We start from the raw sequence: 17,494 nt of genomic DNA on the forward strand, positions 1-17,494 counted from the left end.
AAATTTAGAAAGCAAATGGCTGACATATGGCACCAGACACAAGTTCAAGATATGGTCAATCCATGGCACAAGTGTTCTGAAAAATGAAAGCATTTTCAACATCATCTACTATCAATTAAAAATAATTATTAGCAAAACAGCATTGAATAAACGTTCTTCTATGAAATGGTGATGAGAATTCAGGAGACAAATCCAAACAGCAAACAGCTCCTTCCAAGACCCAACCAAGACTATTACTAATTTTCATATGCAGAATCACATGGCCATTTTCTGTGTGTATATGGCAGTGCCTCGTTTAAACTATGGGCCAGTTTGATCTCAAAAGTTACTATTCCATAGAAGTGAAATTTCATATAAATACCTAGAGAACAATGCTAACTTCAAAGAAAATGAAGCATTTCACCAAACAGTTGTGCAGCCTTGGCACCACCACTCAGTGGCGGAGCTATGTTGTAAGCTGCAGGTGCCATGGCCCCCCCCAGCTTTGGTATAATATGTGAAGGAAATTTTTTTGGGGAAGAAAGATTAGTGAAACTAGAGTCTTTTGGTCCCCCCAAACATTCATATTTATCTTTGGCCCCCCCAAAAGATGTTGCCTAGCTCCGCCAGTGCCACCACTGGTCCAAAGATAGACAATACCTTCTTACTGCTTGGCAACCACTTTGTCCTAGAAGGCTCAAACATCTAAAACTGTTCTAAATTCATCTCCTGAACAAAACAACTAAAAGTTCCCAACGAACTAAGGGCATTTGATGCTAATCTTAGAGAGCACTGAACTAAGGGGGTTTCTTTTTTTTTTCCCACAATCACATCCGTACAAATGTTTCAATGTAGTTCAGAATGGGGAGGAGTTTGAGAGTAGAGCCCTCACCTGATATTGTGGTCACGGCGGATGCTTTCGAATGTGTTGACGAAGTCCCCCTCCTTGATAGCATTGGAACCATGGTCGGCCAGTTGTTGCGCCTGATTCATATTTTCTCCTCCTCTACACCCTCCTCACCACCTGCCTCCTCGCCAGGCTCCACAGCAACAGATTTTGGTGGTTGCCTCGGGGCACAGGAGTGTAGAAGGTGACAACTGGAACCACATTACGGAAGCTACAATCATCGCACAGCTTCCTCACCTGCTCAGATTGCAGCTCAATTGTGAAGAGGCCGGCCATCGTACAAACAAAAATGGCATTTGCTCCCTCAGCAAAGCCCACCACTAGCACTCTATAACCTTCACCCAAGCGAGCACTAGTTGGGAGCAAATTGCAGGGGGAGATGACCCGGCTGAGCACCCATCGTGCATCAGTGCCATTGTTCGCCTCTCTTGTCCACAATTTGAGATGCGGATGCAACTGTTGGATTACACCCAGCCCACCGTCCTCTGTGAGCACCAGATAATGCAGGCCACGGTTGTTGTCTGGTGCGCTGAACAGAGTCAGGGAGTGCCTGGACAAGTCATACTCCAGGATCCACCCACTCTCCTGATAGTCTTCGTAGATGACGAAGTAGAGCAGGGAGCTGCCAACGAGAACGCATGAATGTTGTATGCATCCCATTAACCTGCCGTGCGTGGAGGTCAGCTCGCCCCAGGCACCGGTCTCCGACATGCAGTGATTGGCTCCCACACGAGGAGTTCCTTGGCGTCCTGACCCTTGGGGAAGAAGAGGGCGCGGCCGTGGCGGCAGTCGCGGGCCAGCCAGGACCGTTCGTCCGGGACGGCGAGGGAGAAGGGAGAGGCCGTGGTGGGGATGAAGGAGGGGGCGCGGTCGCTGGCCTGGTCGTGGAGGATACCGAGCACGGGGGGCGCCCCGTGGAGCTCGTGGAGGCGGCGGCGGAAGCCGGGGCCGGAGACGGCGCCGCTCCAGGCCTTGGAGACGAGGGAGGACCGGAGGAGGCAGGCGGTGCGGTGAGGGAGACGGTGGAGGGGAATGGTTGGGCTCAACCAGTTCAGTTCCAGGAGATTGGACTCGACTCTGCCGTACACACAAACGAGATTATACATTGATCAAACGGCTACACTCGTTTTGACAGAGGTTACACAGATCCTAAAGTTTGATATTCTCAACTTCTCCATGATTAGCTACTTTTTGGGTGTTTCTGTTTGCCATGAAAATTGTGGAACTCTTTAAATTGCCCAGTCGATATCTCGCTCCGTCCACCGGCGGCCGTGTTGTAAAGCATGGTCAGTGGCGGTGGTGTAGCTGCAAGGTAGAATCATGGAGGCACCGACGACACGGACGGTGGCCAGCATCGCTCTCTGGCTTTTTGAAGCATCGAAGCAAATGTGTGGCGAGGGGTGAGCAGGCAGCGGACGGTGTCATGCCTCGGCGGAGTTGTGCTCGTTGAATCACACCATCCACTGTTGTGAGACTGTCGTCGTCGGTGGGTGTCACGGCTAAGGCGTCGGTGCTGCTGTCGCGCGGTTCGCAACATCCTCGTTGCTGCAGAAGGTTGCATTCGTCGCTAGGCTTGTTGGGTGTAGATCCAAAGAGAAGTAAGACGCACTCCACACTTTGATCGTATGGCTGATCAGGTGGCTGATCTCATAGCAGCTGTCATGAAAATTACGCAATAATGAATCTACATATTTATGTTTACAAAGAGCCAATTCTAGTGATGCCTCATTTTGTAACACAACCATATACCAATTTGTAAATTGGGAGGTCAACGTTGATGTCAAGTTATATATTCTGACCATGTTTATAAAATTTGACTGTATTTATATATTGTTCATGTCAAGTTATATATTGTAGACATGTATGATTTCATCTTGTTTATTAGGGCATCTCCAACAACGACTCGCAAATTTTCTCCCGCATCCGTCCACGGACACAGACGCGGGAGGCCGCCATCCAACCGTAGTTGCATACATTATCGAAAAAGGCTTTCGCCCCGCTTTATATATAAAGCAACGATCAACAGTACATGGTACAAATGCACGCCCCACAACACACGCACACACACAATGCAGAATACAAAGGCACCGAGCGGAGCAACACCATCCCTAGCACTTCAAGAGCAGCTGGGGGCTACAGTCGTGAACACGCCATCGCGAAGAAGTGAAGCCGCATATGACGAACCGTGACTCCAAAGCGGCGCCTTCAGGAAGGGGACGACACCGAAGCGCCGCCACCGCCCAATCCGTAGTTTCCCCTGGAGCAACACGACGGGCAATGAGAGCCACAACGACGCCTCAAGTAGGGAACGAGCTTCTCCGCCGCTGGTCCGTCCGAAGATAGAGCAGGTTTTCACCCCGGCCATCACACACCACCACCGAACACTACACCTCGGCTACCACGCTGCCCACATAGTCGTGGCAACCAGGTAGCACCAAGCCACGTGCTCTGCATATGAGCACCGCGGAGCCACCATCAGGGTCGCCGCCCCGGCATCCAAGACCTTGACACCATCTCACCCGAGACCTGCCACTCCCTAAACCAAAGATGCGAGCGGAAATGACCCGCCTTTCGCACCCCTCGGCGGTCCCCCAGTGTCGAGACCTAATAGGCCAGCCAAAATTGGCCTCCATCGACCCATCATCGGCATCGGGCGCGCGCGAGACGAGATCGGTCTTTCGCCGGGCGCGAGGCGAGCTCGGTCTGACCGCGGCCGGGGGCGAGACGAGTGATGGACCGTAGCTGGGGGAGGGCCAACCCTTCGACGAACATAGCGACCGGACTCCGAGATGATGGATCGAAGGTCGAACCAGGCCGCCTACAAACGAGCCGACGCCGGAAATTCAACAGCTGCTGCAGCCGACCCGCCGAGCTATCGTGATGCCAGCGCGACGAATGGAAGCCTTCACTCCCAGAGGACCGAGCCGCCTCGCCACTGCCGCCCACAGCCGGAGCAGCTTCCCCGTCGGTCCAGTGCCCCAAGCCGTGCCGCCCGCCGGAAAACGCCAGGTCCGGCCGGCACGCACCGCCACCACCACACCAAGCCGCCGTTACGCCGGTCACCTCGATGTCAGCAGCTGCCCGCCCCACGCCAAGGAACGCCAGGTCGCGTCGCCCGCCGGAAAACGCCAGGTCCGGCCGGCACGCACCACCACCACCGCACCAAGCCGCCGTTACGCCGGTCACCTCGATGTCAGCAGCTGCCCGCCCCACGCCAAGGAACGCCAGGTCGCGTCGCCCACCGAAAACGCCAGGTCCGACCGGCACGCACCACCACCACCGCACCAAGCCGCCGTTACGCCGGTCACCTCGATGTCAGCAGCTGCCGCCCCACGCCAAGGAATGCCAGGTCGCGTCGCCCTCGGCCTTCGCCACATGAGCACCCCGCGCGCCGGATCCACGCCGCCACGGCTCGGCCCCACACGACCGACCACCATCTACGCCACCAGTAACGGGACCACCACCCTGCGCCAACCAGCGCGATGTCGTGCCGCGCCCCAGTTGGACCGGGCTGACGTGACAAACGTGCGCCTCATATCTGCCGTACATTTGGGATGAATACGAGGGATGCCGGTCAGTCCAGACGTTTGAGACCCGTTTGAGAGCTTTGGTTGGGTCAGTTTGGTCTGCCCGGGCGTATGAAACGGATATTGGGCGCCCGGCTGCAGATGCTCTGAGATCATCTGAATCAAACCAATCAGCAGCTACCTCAATGGATTCGTAAATCCTACAGCTAGCTTATATATATTCCCATTAGCTCTCGGCCTTGGGCCCTTAATAAATCATAGTATGCCTGCAATGAATTGGACATGCTAACTTGCTAAGTCATCTGCCATGCCGGCGAATGTGCGGTATACGGAAAGGAGAGGAGTCGTGGTGAGCTCCGGTGAATCCTGACACTATGGATGTACGCTCGCCGCGAGGGTCGAAGGGAGGAGCCGGCACCGAGCGCCGACGCGGCCGTTCTGAGCGCGAGAGCGAGACCCCCACACACCTCGCTCGTCTTTAATGTACTGCTGCTACAGTGCTGCACAAGGACCTTCTGTACCCACCACCATTCCGTCGAACAGTTGTTGTGCATGCACTTTCCTGCAGCTCACCACGCCTCCGAGCTCGCTACGACCACCCATGTGGCTCCCCGCGACTCGCGTTCGTCTTCCCGAACGAGTGCATGCCGCTCACCATGCTGGTGGACGCCGCAGGACTGTCGGACTCATATCACGAGAAGTAGGTACGATTTCGAAGACCTTGTCGGCCTCATCGGCTAATCGTAGCGCAACATCATCGCTGGGACGGGTACTCGTCGAAGCCGACGCCGCACTAGGCCGAGGTCGTCGATCTGGTGGCCTACACGACGTTGCAATGCATGCAGCCGGAGGGAACGACGTGCCGCGCGAGCACGGCCTGAGCACGCCCAGAGCAGGGCCACGAGCCTTGCAGCGGAGGAACGCCCATGCCGTGTCAAATTGGCGGTGTGGACTGGTAGCAGGTAGGTGTTACGAACCGATGTCGATGGGGTAGGTGTTACGAACCGATGTCGATGGGCAGCGGGGTGATGCCGAGTGCTGCTGGTACTGGACAGTGTTGGTCCTTGAATGCAGCGAGCCCGCCATGATGCCTGAGAAATGAGCTACTGCATTTTCTGGCGAGGGAGGGAGAGAGAGATTGTGGAAGAAGATGAATATGACATGTGGACCCATGCAGTCATTGAGACTAACGAGTGATCCCGGCCCCATGCAGTCATTGAGACTAACGAGTGATCCTGGCCGGGATGGTTCTTTTTCCGGTGCGCCAAACTGTTCTAGGCAGGATTGGGGGCCAGGACCAGTGAATACCTACGTGAGGGCACCGCAAAAGAGGCCTCTACAACTTCAATGTCTAAATTCGTCGAAGTTAGACATCCGCTCTGAGCCAACCTAAGACACACGTACGTGAGGGCACCGCAAAAGACACTACACAAAGTGGCCCCGCAAGCGTCCGCAGTCCACGTGGACCCCATGGACATTGGTGAGGTGAGGCACATTGCACGATGTGGAGGGTGCAAGGCAGGTGTCGTCGCGCAACGCGTACAGATCGGACGACGCGGATGTGAAAGTGCGTTATATCGACTAGAGAGGGGGTGAATAGGCGATTTTTATAAATTCTTCACTGAGGAATTTGTGGGTAAGGAAATTCCTTAGCGAAGAACTACTTGCAACGGAATAAGTACTCAAAAGTATGCATAGAAGAGCACAAGCAAAGTCATCATGATGAAATGAAAACTAGCACAAGAGTACAGAAAGCGTAAACACAGGATAACACAGGATGAAGACAAACAGACTGAGGAAATTGAACTGAGGAAATTGAAAAAGTCTTCAGTCAAAGTCTTCAAACATAGATATGAACAATTGCACAATATAGGAATGAGGAAATGAAACAGTTGAGAAAATAGAACCAGTTGGCTTGGTGAAGACAATGATTTGATAGACCAATTCCAACTGCTGTCTCAGTTGTACATCTGGTTGGAGCGGCTAGGTATTTAAACCTGAGGACACTCAATCCCGGACACACAGTCCTCACCGTATTCTCCTTGAACTAAGGTCACACAGACCTCGTCCAATCACTCGTGGTAAGTCTTCAGATGACTTCCGAACCTTCACAAACTAGGTCACTCAGCGATCCACAATTTCCTCTTGGATGCTCTAGACCATGAAACCTAACCGTCTGGAAGAAGCACAGTCTTCAAAGGTAACAAGCGTCGGATCCACGCAGGATCAATCTCTTCAGTGATGCTCAATCACTTTGGGTTGTAGGTGTTTGGGTTTGGGTTTTTCTCACTTGATGATTTTCGCTCAAAGTCCTTGGAGGATGGGACGCTCTCAAATGACAAGTGTCAGTTTCTCTCGGAGCAGCCAACCAGCTAGTGGTTGTAGGGGGCGGCTATTTATAGCCTAGGGAGCAGCCCGCATGATAAGACATAAATGCCCTTCAATGATATGACCGTTAGATGAGTAGATATTTTGGGACAGCTGGCGCATAGCACAGCAACGGTCGGAAATTTGAGGTTCAAATTCCTCAGGGCTATCATGTTCCTCACTGTGTAGGCAATCCGCACTGGCGAATTCCTAACTCCTCGGTCAGAACAAATTCCTCAGAGACCAAAAGAACTTCGTCTCTGTCACTGAAGAATATGACTGAACTGTATGAGATTTCCAATGGCTTCACTCGAAGGGATTGGTAGGTGTAGGATTTTGAGTTGAGCATCACATGGAAATTTTTCCTTAGTATTTCCTCGACCCCCTTTAATAGTACGGTGTTTCCTGTGACTCAAGAAAGAGAAAATGAAACTACGAAAACAAAAGTCTTCACGCTTCATATTCCTCAAATGAATACCAAGTCTTCAAGGTCACACCAATTTCTTCACTTTGAAAGTCTTCAGAAAGTCTTCAGAAATCCAAAGTCTTCAGTCGAAGAACTTCATTTTTAGGAGTCGACTTTCTCTGTAATTATCAAACTCCTCATAGACTTATAGATCTGTGTACACTCACAAACGCATTAGTCCCTTAACCTATAAGTCTTCAATACACCAAAATCACTAAGGGGCACTAGATGCACTTACAATCTCCCCCTTTTTGGTGATTGATGACAATATAGGTTAAGTTTTCAACGGGGATAAACATATGAAGTGTAAATACTGATATTGAGGAATTTGATTGCAAGATATAGAAGAACCCCCCCTGAAGATGTGCATAGTGAGGAATTTGCTTTTGAAGCAATGCACACTTGAAGAGTTGAATCATGGAGATATCCCCCTATATCTTGTAATTCATACACGCATTTCACATAATATATGAAGAATTTAAAATGCATGATGAAATATGGTAACTGATGTAATTCAGCATGCGTGCAATAACATTAACGAGGAATGCAGAAGAAACAGCAAAAGTATCAGGTCACCATAGAGTTTTAAGTTTACAACTCGATCCAGCAAAGTCTTCAAAAGAATGAGAGTTGCAACTAAAAAAACGCTCATATAATAGACCCGGTTGAAGACTAACTCAAATTTCTCCCCCTTTGTCATCAAATGACCAAAAGGATTGAAAATGAGGACTAACGCCCCTGAAGAATATCAAGGTAATGAAGGAGCGTCAGCGTTGTTGGGGTCGGTTGATGGAGTAGGGCCTGCCGCAGTGTCGCCCAAATCTTCATGTTCATCGGTGTCACGTGATGAAGAATAGGAGCTGGCCACCAAGGAAGGAACCTTGACCTTCTTGTACTTCTTCGGAGGAGGTGCAGCCCAGTCAAGATCGTCCTTGAGACCCATTGTCTTCAGATCTTCTTCACTATAGACTTGAGACAGAACAGCCCAGGTGCGGTTGAGGATTTCATGAAGGTAGTAGTGGTTTTTCTTCAGTGCATTGTGGGTGGCAGTCATGTTGTGAAGAATTGAACCAAACTGACGCTTGATCCATTTATGATTGCGATCAACCTTTTGGTGAAGACTGAGGAGAAGCTCACGGTCAGTCATCAACCTGGGTGCTGTGCCTTGAGGATTTTGCTTGGGTGCGTTGGCGGCAGAGTCATGGGTGGCAGAGTCATCATTGGTGGAGTAGGATGCAGCCTTGCGAAATTGTCCATCCAATGGACGACTGCCTTCATCAATTACAGCAGTAGCCTTGCCCTTTTCATCAGCTGAGGAAAATGTCCGTTTGAGGACTTCAATTGGGGGCAACTAGCTGCAATGGTTCAGTGTATCAGCTTTATAGTTGAGTGAAGACCTTGTCCTGATGAATCTCATAATCCAAGGTGCATAAGGCTTCAACTCAAATGGTGACATGACGACATTAGCCAGAGTCCTCATGAAGAAATCATGGAAGTTGATGGGAATGCCATGAATGATATTGAAAAGCAGATTCTTCATGATGCCAACGACTTCTTCTTCATTTGAGTCGTGGCCCTTGATAGGACTCAATGTCTTCATCAGAATGCGATAGACAGTCCGAGGCACATACAACAATTCCTTCACAAGGAATTTTGTTCTTGAGGTCTGACCTGGCTTCAAAGGCTTCATCAGCACTTGCATGTAGTGATCGGTTAGCTCAGGTTCATTGTAGACGCAACAAGCACCTTCAAGGGGCGGACTGAGAGGTAAGGCACGAAGCAATTCAGTAGCTGGTGCCTTGTAGTGAGTGTTTTCAGACATCCAGTCCAGCACCCATGAATTCACATCTTCAGAATTTCCGGTGATGTGCAGCGTTGCATAGAATTGAAGAATAAGTTCTTCATTCCAATCACAGATGTCAGTGCAGAAATTTAACAGTCCAGCGTCGTGAAGAACACTGAGGACTGGCACGAAGCACGGCAGAGATTCCATGTCCACGTGAGGAATGTGCTCATGATCGAAGACTTTGTCTTTGTCGAACAGTACTGAGGAATAGAAATTTGCCTGGCTGGCAGTCCAGAAAAGCCTCTTCCTTATGCGAGCAGAGTCATAAGGGTTGTAATCAGTGAAGAATACATGCTCGCCAAAGAAGGCATCAGTCTTGAATTTTTGCTTCCTAGAGAATGGATCCTTTGGTTTGGGCAGAGGAGTGTCAGTGAGTTGCATCACAACCTCAGGAATCACAATCTCAGGTTCTTCAGGCTGAGGAATTTCTGGTTCCTCTTCAGTGGCAGCCTGGTTCTTGAATTCTTCATTTTCAGTTTCTTCAGCACTAGCGGCTGGAATGTCTTCATGAGCTTCATCAGATCCCATTTGAACTGTAGTGACTGGGGACTAAGGAATTTGCTGCAGTGGAGTGAAGAGTGGAGAATTGGGGTGCTGACTTTCCCAAAAGTCATCATTCATCACAGGTGTGGTACAGCCAATGTCCACATCTTCATCTTCAATTTCTTCAATGTTGGCCTCTTCAGCAGTAAACTGAGGCACAGGTGAGGAAACAACTGGGGTTGAAGGGATTTCATCCACTTCAATTTATTCATCCATCTGCTCTGACATAGCAGCAGAAGGAGTTTCTTCATCAGATCCGCTAGGGATCACGTATTCTTCACCAAAAGGAACAAGGTCCTTTGATGGCATGGTTGAGATTGGAACAGCATCAATCGGGTTTGCAAAAGAGCTGGTCATAGGCTTCATTTTCTTCGGAGCAGAAGAATCTGAAGAAGTTGATGCTTTCCTTTTCTTCACTGCTGCACGCTCTGCAGCCTTGGTCTTCTTCACATCAGATGCAGATGGAAGGATTGGAGTTGGAGTAGGCGCAGGTGGAGCAGAGGAATTTGGTGCAGTTTCTTCAGGCACAACTGATGCGGTTGCCCTGACCTCTTCATTTTCTTCAGGCGCACCGCTAGTGGGTGCCCTGGAACTCACATTATCTTCAGCAGCCTGATTGTCATCAGCGGTGCTGGCATGTTCTTCAGTTTGCTGAGCAGATGCTTCAGCCGGATTGACTTCAATATGCACAGGGGCAGCGGCACTTGAAGTGAGTGTCTTCGTCAGATTGACGAACCTGACCTTGGCTCCTTTCCAATCAGCATAGTAAGCGTTGAAATCATCGCTGAGGACTTTGATTTCAGACTGGAGCTTTACAAGTTCATCAGTTGTCATAGAGACAACGTTGTTCTTCAGGAACTTCTCCTTCCTGTACTGTGCTTTCTTGAGTTGCCTGGCCTTCTCATATTTCCATTTTTCTTCACTGATGAAATGGGTCAGCATGTGACTTTGGCCAGGTGTCAACTTAAAATCAGGCATAGGAGTGTTTGGGTCCTTGTGCCAGAGATCAATATAGTCGAGGATCAGCTTTGGATCCAAAAGCAGTGGCACTTCTGTGCCCTTGGCTCTAGCGGCCCTGACTTGCCTGTCTCTGATGATTTCAGCAAGTTCTTCATCATCAGCTTCGTCTTCATCAGACGGTACTTGGAAGGCGACCTGCTTCTTCTGAGGACTTGGGCGAGAGCCTCGTCCAGCAGTTGTCTTTGTCTTCAGCAGAGAGGGTCCTGTTGAAGACTTTGGTGCAGCTGAGGAACTAGCTGAAGCTCCTGAGGCAATAGAGATGCCTGTAGTCCTTTGGCACGTGGCAAGATGCACAGGTGCTGAGGATTTTGTCGGAGCAGCTGAGGACTTTGGAGGAGCAGGAGCGGCTTGAGGAATTGGCCGTGAGGGCTGACCTGAGGAAATTGGCCGTGAGGGCATTGACGAAGAGGCACTTGGCTTGTGCACAGGCTTCTTTGCCATGGATTTCTTCGGCCGTACAGAGGCCTCAGCAGCAGCAGCAGTGGAATCTTCGTTGAATTTCTTCACTACATCTTTTGCCTGTTTGGCCAACTTGGCTTGGCGTTGGCCCATTCTTCAGGAAAATCCTCACCGCGCTTGATGCTAGTGGGATCTGCCTCTTGGCCAGTGCCAATGGAGGTCTTGAGCATGGAGGAGTAACAACGAATTTCTTCATCTATTTTGGAGTCACATACCTGTACTCCCTCCACTCTTTTGCCCATCTCCTTTCTATCCTCTGAATGCGCACCTTGCGCTGATTTTTCTCTTCCTCAGGGGGTGTGCAGTACCCCGCATAAATGTCCTCAGGGATTTCAAAGGCAGTATTGACCTCGGGCTTCTTTCCTCCTTTCTGTGGCCTCTTTTCATTAGCCATTTTCTTCAGTTGAGGAATTTGAACAATTGAACTCTCTGAAGAAGTATGCAACTTTTCTTCAAGGAACGCTGCAAATTAGTTAAGTTGATGAGAACCTAGTGATTCAGCAGCGGACATGAGTACCTGTGAACAGAGTATAGTTGCGAGGAATTTGGAGAGGTCATATACGTTCTCAGAAGGCTTTTCAATAAGAACAAGTTTGAGGAATTTGACCAGATGAGTCTTGAAGAATTTCACTAAGCGTTCTTTGTCTTAGGTTCCAGAGTTGTATAGATTGATGATCCACACAATTGAGGAATCTTGTAGAAAAGTGATGCTTAGAGAAACGAATCAAGAGCAGATGACATGTGAGGTGTTTAGTGTGTGAGAATTTGAAGAAAAACACCTTTGAAGATTTTGTAGTAAACATTTGAATCAAAGTGGGCAGTAAAAATAACTTTTAATTACCCTGAACAAAGAACACGACGAACTGGGATGTGGAGAAGTGAAGCTCGTCTGTGCAGATCTTCCACGCCCTAACTTGGCGGAGAAAGACGGCTACGGCGGCGGCGGAGTGAAGATTTCCGCGGCCGGCGTGAGTACGGCGGCGACGAGGTCGAGGCAGTGAAGCTCTTCCTCACCGGCGACGATGATGTAGCGGCGGCGCTAGGGTTTGAGAAGCTCGAGCTGGAGAGAGGTCGAGCGGAGTAAAAGAAGTGAGGAATGGGAGAGGGGGTATTTATAGCCACGGTGAAAAACGGTTCGCCCGAAGAAATTGGACGAACGTGCCCCTGACCCTTCTCATTCGCATGACATGTGTCACCCACGTACTGAGAGGTGGTGATCGTGTTAGATCGTGGGTGAATCGATAAGTATATCGTGGGAAGCGGAACGGTTTGAGCGGCAAAGCCGAAAATTTGGATAAGATAGGTTTAAAAGTTCCGTTCGCAAATTCTTCAGCTAACAAGGACACAGTGAAGATTTTGAACGAGTTTCAAATAGAACGCACATGAAGAATTTGTGAATAGATTGGGTTGAGTATAGCATAGAGGGGGAAGGGTTCGATCACATTCACTTAGCAGAAATAGCAACTTGAAGAATTAGCCATAAGTGAATGCTGTAGAGGACATAAACTCATATATATCTATATAGCCAATGAAGGGAAGCGACGGAAACAGTGAAGATTTTGCAAAGTTGAAGAATATGAACAACTGAGGAAAAACTCAAATTGAAGATTTTCAACTTTTATGGTGGGCGTGACCCACCGTATAAGAATGATGATTTCATACACCGTGTACAATTGTCGTAGGGTTCTGAGAATCAAATTCTTCATTAATTTCTTCACACTTAGAGTGTTATTCTTCATTGATTGAAGAAAAACGTTTCTTCATGTGTTGCACATCTAAGTCATCAATTTTGCATAAGTGTTAGGATGAGTGTCCTTTTCAAAGAACATTCGAAGATTCTAAGATATTTAGCTCACACCGCAACTTGCTAAATCTCTTCTCATCCAAGGGCTTTGTGAAGATATCGGCTAGCTGTTCTTCAGTCTTCACATGCTCAATAGAAATGTCGCCCTTCAACACATGATCGCGAAGAAAGTGATGACGAATCTGAATGTGCTTTGTCTTCGAGTGCTGAACTGGGTTGTGAGCAATCTTGATGGCACTCTCATTGTCACAGAAGAGAGGCACATTCTTCACATTGACGTCGTAGTCCTTGAGAGTTTGCTTCATCCACAACAATTGAGCACAGCAAGAACCAGCAGCAATGTACTCAGCTTCAGCAGTAGACAGTGATACGCAGTTCTGTTTCTTCGAGGACCAACAGACCAAAGATCGTCCGAGGAAATGACATGTACCAGATGTTGACTTGCGATCCACACGATCACCAGCATAGTCAGAGTCAGAATATCCAACGAGATCAAAAGCCGAGCCCTTGGGGTACCATAATCCTAGTGTTGGTGTGTGAGCTAGATATCGAAGAATATGCTTCACAACCTTATGGTGTGATTCCTTCGGTGTAGCTTGAAATCGGGCACACATGCAAACACTAAGCATAATATCTGGCCTAGATGCACATAAGTACAATAAAGAACCAATCATGGAGCGGTATACCTTTTGATCGAAGTCAATACCATTTTCATCAGTGCACAGATGGCCATTTGTGGGGCATAGGAATTTTGACGCCTTTGCAATCTTGCATGCCGAATTTCCTCAGTACATCCTTGAGGTATTTCTCCTGAGATATGAATATGCCATTGCGCTGTTGACGAATTTGAAGACCTAAGAAGAATTTCAACTCTCCCATCATAGACATTTGATATTCTTCACTCATCATATAGGCAAATTCATCACTATAACGTTGGTCAGTACAGCCAAAGATGATGTCATCAACATATATTTGTCATACAAACAATTCATCATCATATGATTTAGTGAAAAGAGTAGGGTCGAGTGAACCAGGTTTGAAGCCTTTCTTCATGAGGAATTCCTTCAAAGTATCATACCATGCCCGAGGGGCCTGCTTGAGGCCATAGAGGGCCTTATTTAGTCTGAAGACTTTGTCAGGATGCTTAGGATCTTCAAAACCTGGGGGTTGAGAAACATACACTTCTTCCTCAAGCTTACCTTGAGGAATGCACTTTTCACATCCATTAGATATAAGGTGATATCATGATTGTTAGCATAAGCAAGTAATATGCGAATAGCTTCAAGTCTAGCAACAGGCGCAAAAGTTTCATCGAAATCAATTCCTTCAACCTGTGTGTAGCCTTGAGCTACTAGCCGTGCCTTATTCCTCAGCACAAGGCCATTTTCATCTTGCTTGTTGCGGTAGATCCACTTTGTGCCAATGATATTGTGTTTGCGAGGATCTGGACGCTTGACCAGTTCCCAAATGTTGTTGAGCTTGAACTCATGTAATTCTTCTTGCATGGCCTGAATCCACTCAGGCTCCAGAAATGCTTCATCTACCTTAGTGGGCTCTGAGATAGAGACAAAAACATAGTGCCCACAAAAGTTAGATAAATGTGAAGCTTTTGAGCGTGTGAGAGGACCTGGTGCTTCAATGTCATCGATGATCTTCTCAACTTGCACTTCTTTTGCAATGCGAGGATGAGTAGGCTGTCGTCGAGGAATTTGATCAGCATTTTCTTCAGCACCATTTTCTTCAGCAATTTCTTCAGGTGCATTAGCTCAACGTTCTTCACGTTCTGGAATGAATTCTTCAGCAGATTCTTCGGTAGGAATGACATCCTCAGTAGCCTTGAACTTGATAGTTTCCTCAGGTGCTGGTTCATCTATCACAGAGGGTAGGTGCTCTCTTTGCGAGCCATTAGTTTCATCGAACCGCACATCTACAGTTTCAACAACCTTGTGAAGAACGGTGTTGAAGACTCTGTAGGTGTGCGAGTCCTTTCCGTAACCAAGCATAAAACCTTCATGGCTTTCGGTGCAAATTTAGCATTGTGATGCATGAGGATCTCTAATCCAACATTTAGCACCGAAGACTTTGAAATAACTCACATTGGGTTTTTTGTCAGTGAGGAGTTCATAGGCAGTCTTCTTGAAGAATTTGTGAAGATATACCCTGTTGATGATGTGGCACGCAGTATAAATTGCCTCAATCCAGAAGTGACGAGGCGTCTTGTACTCATCAAGCATAGTGCGAGCCATCTCAACAAGAGTTCTGTTCTTGCGCTCCACGACACCATTTTGCTGAGGAGTGTAAGGAGCAGATAACTCATGAGTAATACCAAGTTCATCAAGATAGTCATCAAGACCAGAATTCTTGAACTCAGTTCCATTGTCACTTCTGATGTGCTTGATCTTCACACCAAAGTTGGTTGAAGCCCTCGAGGAAAATCATTTGAAGACTTCCTGCACTTCATGTTTGTAAGTAATAATGTGTACCCATGTGTAACGAGAGTAATCATCAACAATAACAAGCCCATAGAGAGATGCGTCATTTGTGACAGCTGAGTAATGGTTAGGACCAAAGAGGTCCATGTGCAGCAATTCGAATGGTCGAGTAGTGGTCATGATAGTCTTCGCTGGATGCTTAGCCTTGGTCATCTTTCCAGCTTCACAAGCTCCACATAGGTGATCCTTGAGAAATTTGACATTCTCAATGCCAATGATATGCTTCTTCTTCGCAAGCGTGTGCAAATTCCTCATGCCTGCATGACCAAGTCGTCGATGCCATAGCCATCCTTCTGAAGCTTTTGCAAGTAGGCACACGGCTGGTTGCGGTCCTGTAGAGAAATCAACAATATACAAGTCTCCTCTCCTAAAGCCTTCGAAGACTTTGGAATTGTCAGCTTCCATAACCACAACATAACGATACTTGCCAAAGACAACTACCATATCAAGATCACAAAGCATTGAGACAGACATGAGGTTGTATCGTAAGGACTCGACAAGCATGACTTTGTCCATGTGTCGATCCTTTGTGATCGCAACCTTACCTAGACCCAATACCTGACTTTTGCCTTTGTCAGTGAAGATGATATGCTTCAGATGCGATGGTGATAAGAGAGCATCAATCAATAGATTCTTGTCACCAGTCATGTGATTTGTACATCCACTATCGAGGACCCACTCAGTGGCTTTGGGTTGATCATCCTGCAGATGAATTAGTGCATCTTACGAACTTCATATACTTCATTAGTGAAGAATGTGACATCAATTCATCAGATCAATTTCATCAAGCAATAGAACAGATAAAGCTGTATGAGGATGTGAGAAATGAAAGTTCATTTCTTCATGATTAGCCTGCGTCCTTTCAGGCATAATTCAGGTCTCCAGCAAATTCTTCAGACGTTCAAGTACGTCTAGAGACCTGACCCTGCAGAAGAGATTAGTTCTTTTTCTTCACCACCCACATCTGAAGGGGTGGCAAAGAGTTCATCACTCTGCGAGCTCCATAAGAGAAGGGTGGCATAGAAGCCAATCCATTTCGTTTCACATAAGAGGAGTTAGGGTAAGCATATGAATAAGCAGAGAAATTCTTCGAGGACTTATGAACATAATGATTAGAAGAATAATGCTCATATTCATAGCCCTTGGCTCTTCCCTGCGAAACAGAGTTGTTAGCACAATGATGTTCATATTAGGACTTTGATCCTTTTGAGGAATTTGATCCATGTGAGGAATTTGGTCCGTATGAGGACTTGGATCCATATGAAGAATTTGGTCCATATGAAGAATTTGATCTCGGGTTCCTGTTCCTCACAGGTGGTGTCATGAGGACATTCACCTGAAGACTTTCAAGGCAATTTTTGGGAACCCAGATTTTCTTCATAGGGGAACCATTCCTGCAGTTAGTGCCAACACATCTAGCAAATACTTCACCATTCTAATTTTTGAACAGTTTATAGTTGGAGTCAAATGACTCATCAGAAGAATGAGAAGATTCACATGTAAAGCCAGATAAATTAGATGGATCAACTGGAGGTCCCTTTGCAGCAACCCATGAGGTTTTGGGGTACTGCTCAGGCTTCCAATATGTACCATCAGCATTGAGTTTCCTCTCAAAGGCAATACCCTCTTTCCTAGGGTTCCTATTGAGGATCTGCTTTTTAAGCACATCACAAAGAGTCTGATGCCCTTTGAGGCTTTTGTACATGCCTGTCATGTACAATTCCTTCAGCCCTGCATCGTCAGTGATACTAGCAATGTCCTTAGATGAGGAATTAGTGATAGCAGAGACAGTTGAAGAATTTGTAGCATTATAAGCATTTGAACATTCAGGTGAAGAATTAGCAGATTCCCGTTCAATGCATTTCAAACATGGAGGAACAAATTCTTCCTGAGCAGCGCTGATTTGTTGAGCAAGTAATGAATCGCGCTCCTTCTGAAGATCTTCATAACTCACTCTTAGCTTCTCAAGATCTTGCTTTCTTTGAAGAAATTCATAAGAAAGCTTCTCATGATCAGATAAGAGAGTGTTATGATGACCTTGAAGGTTGTCATACCTAGTCTGAAGTCTCTGAAGATTTTCAGTC

The 17,494-nt window shown here is 47.6% G+C and overlaps 1 pseudogene; it reads right to left on the reverse strand.

The window, feature by feature from the left end:
* Positions 1-559: 559 nt before the first annotated feature.
* Positions 560-1,546, reverse strand: LOC109785608 (uncharacterized; annotated as a pseudogene).
* Positions 1,547-17,494: the final 15,948 nt, after the last annotated feature.

Source organism: Aegilops tauschii, chromosome 1, assembly GCF_002575655.3.
Source record: "Aegilops tauschii subsp. strangulata cultivar AL8/78 chromosome 1, Aet v6.0, whole genome shotgun sequence".
NCBI lineage: Eukaryota > Viridiplantae > Streptophyta > Magnoliopsida > Poales > Poaceae > Aegilops > Aegilops tauschii.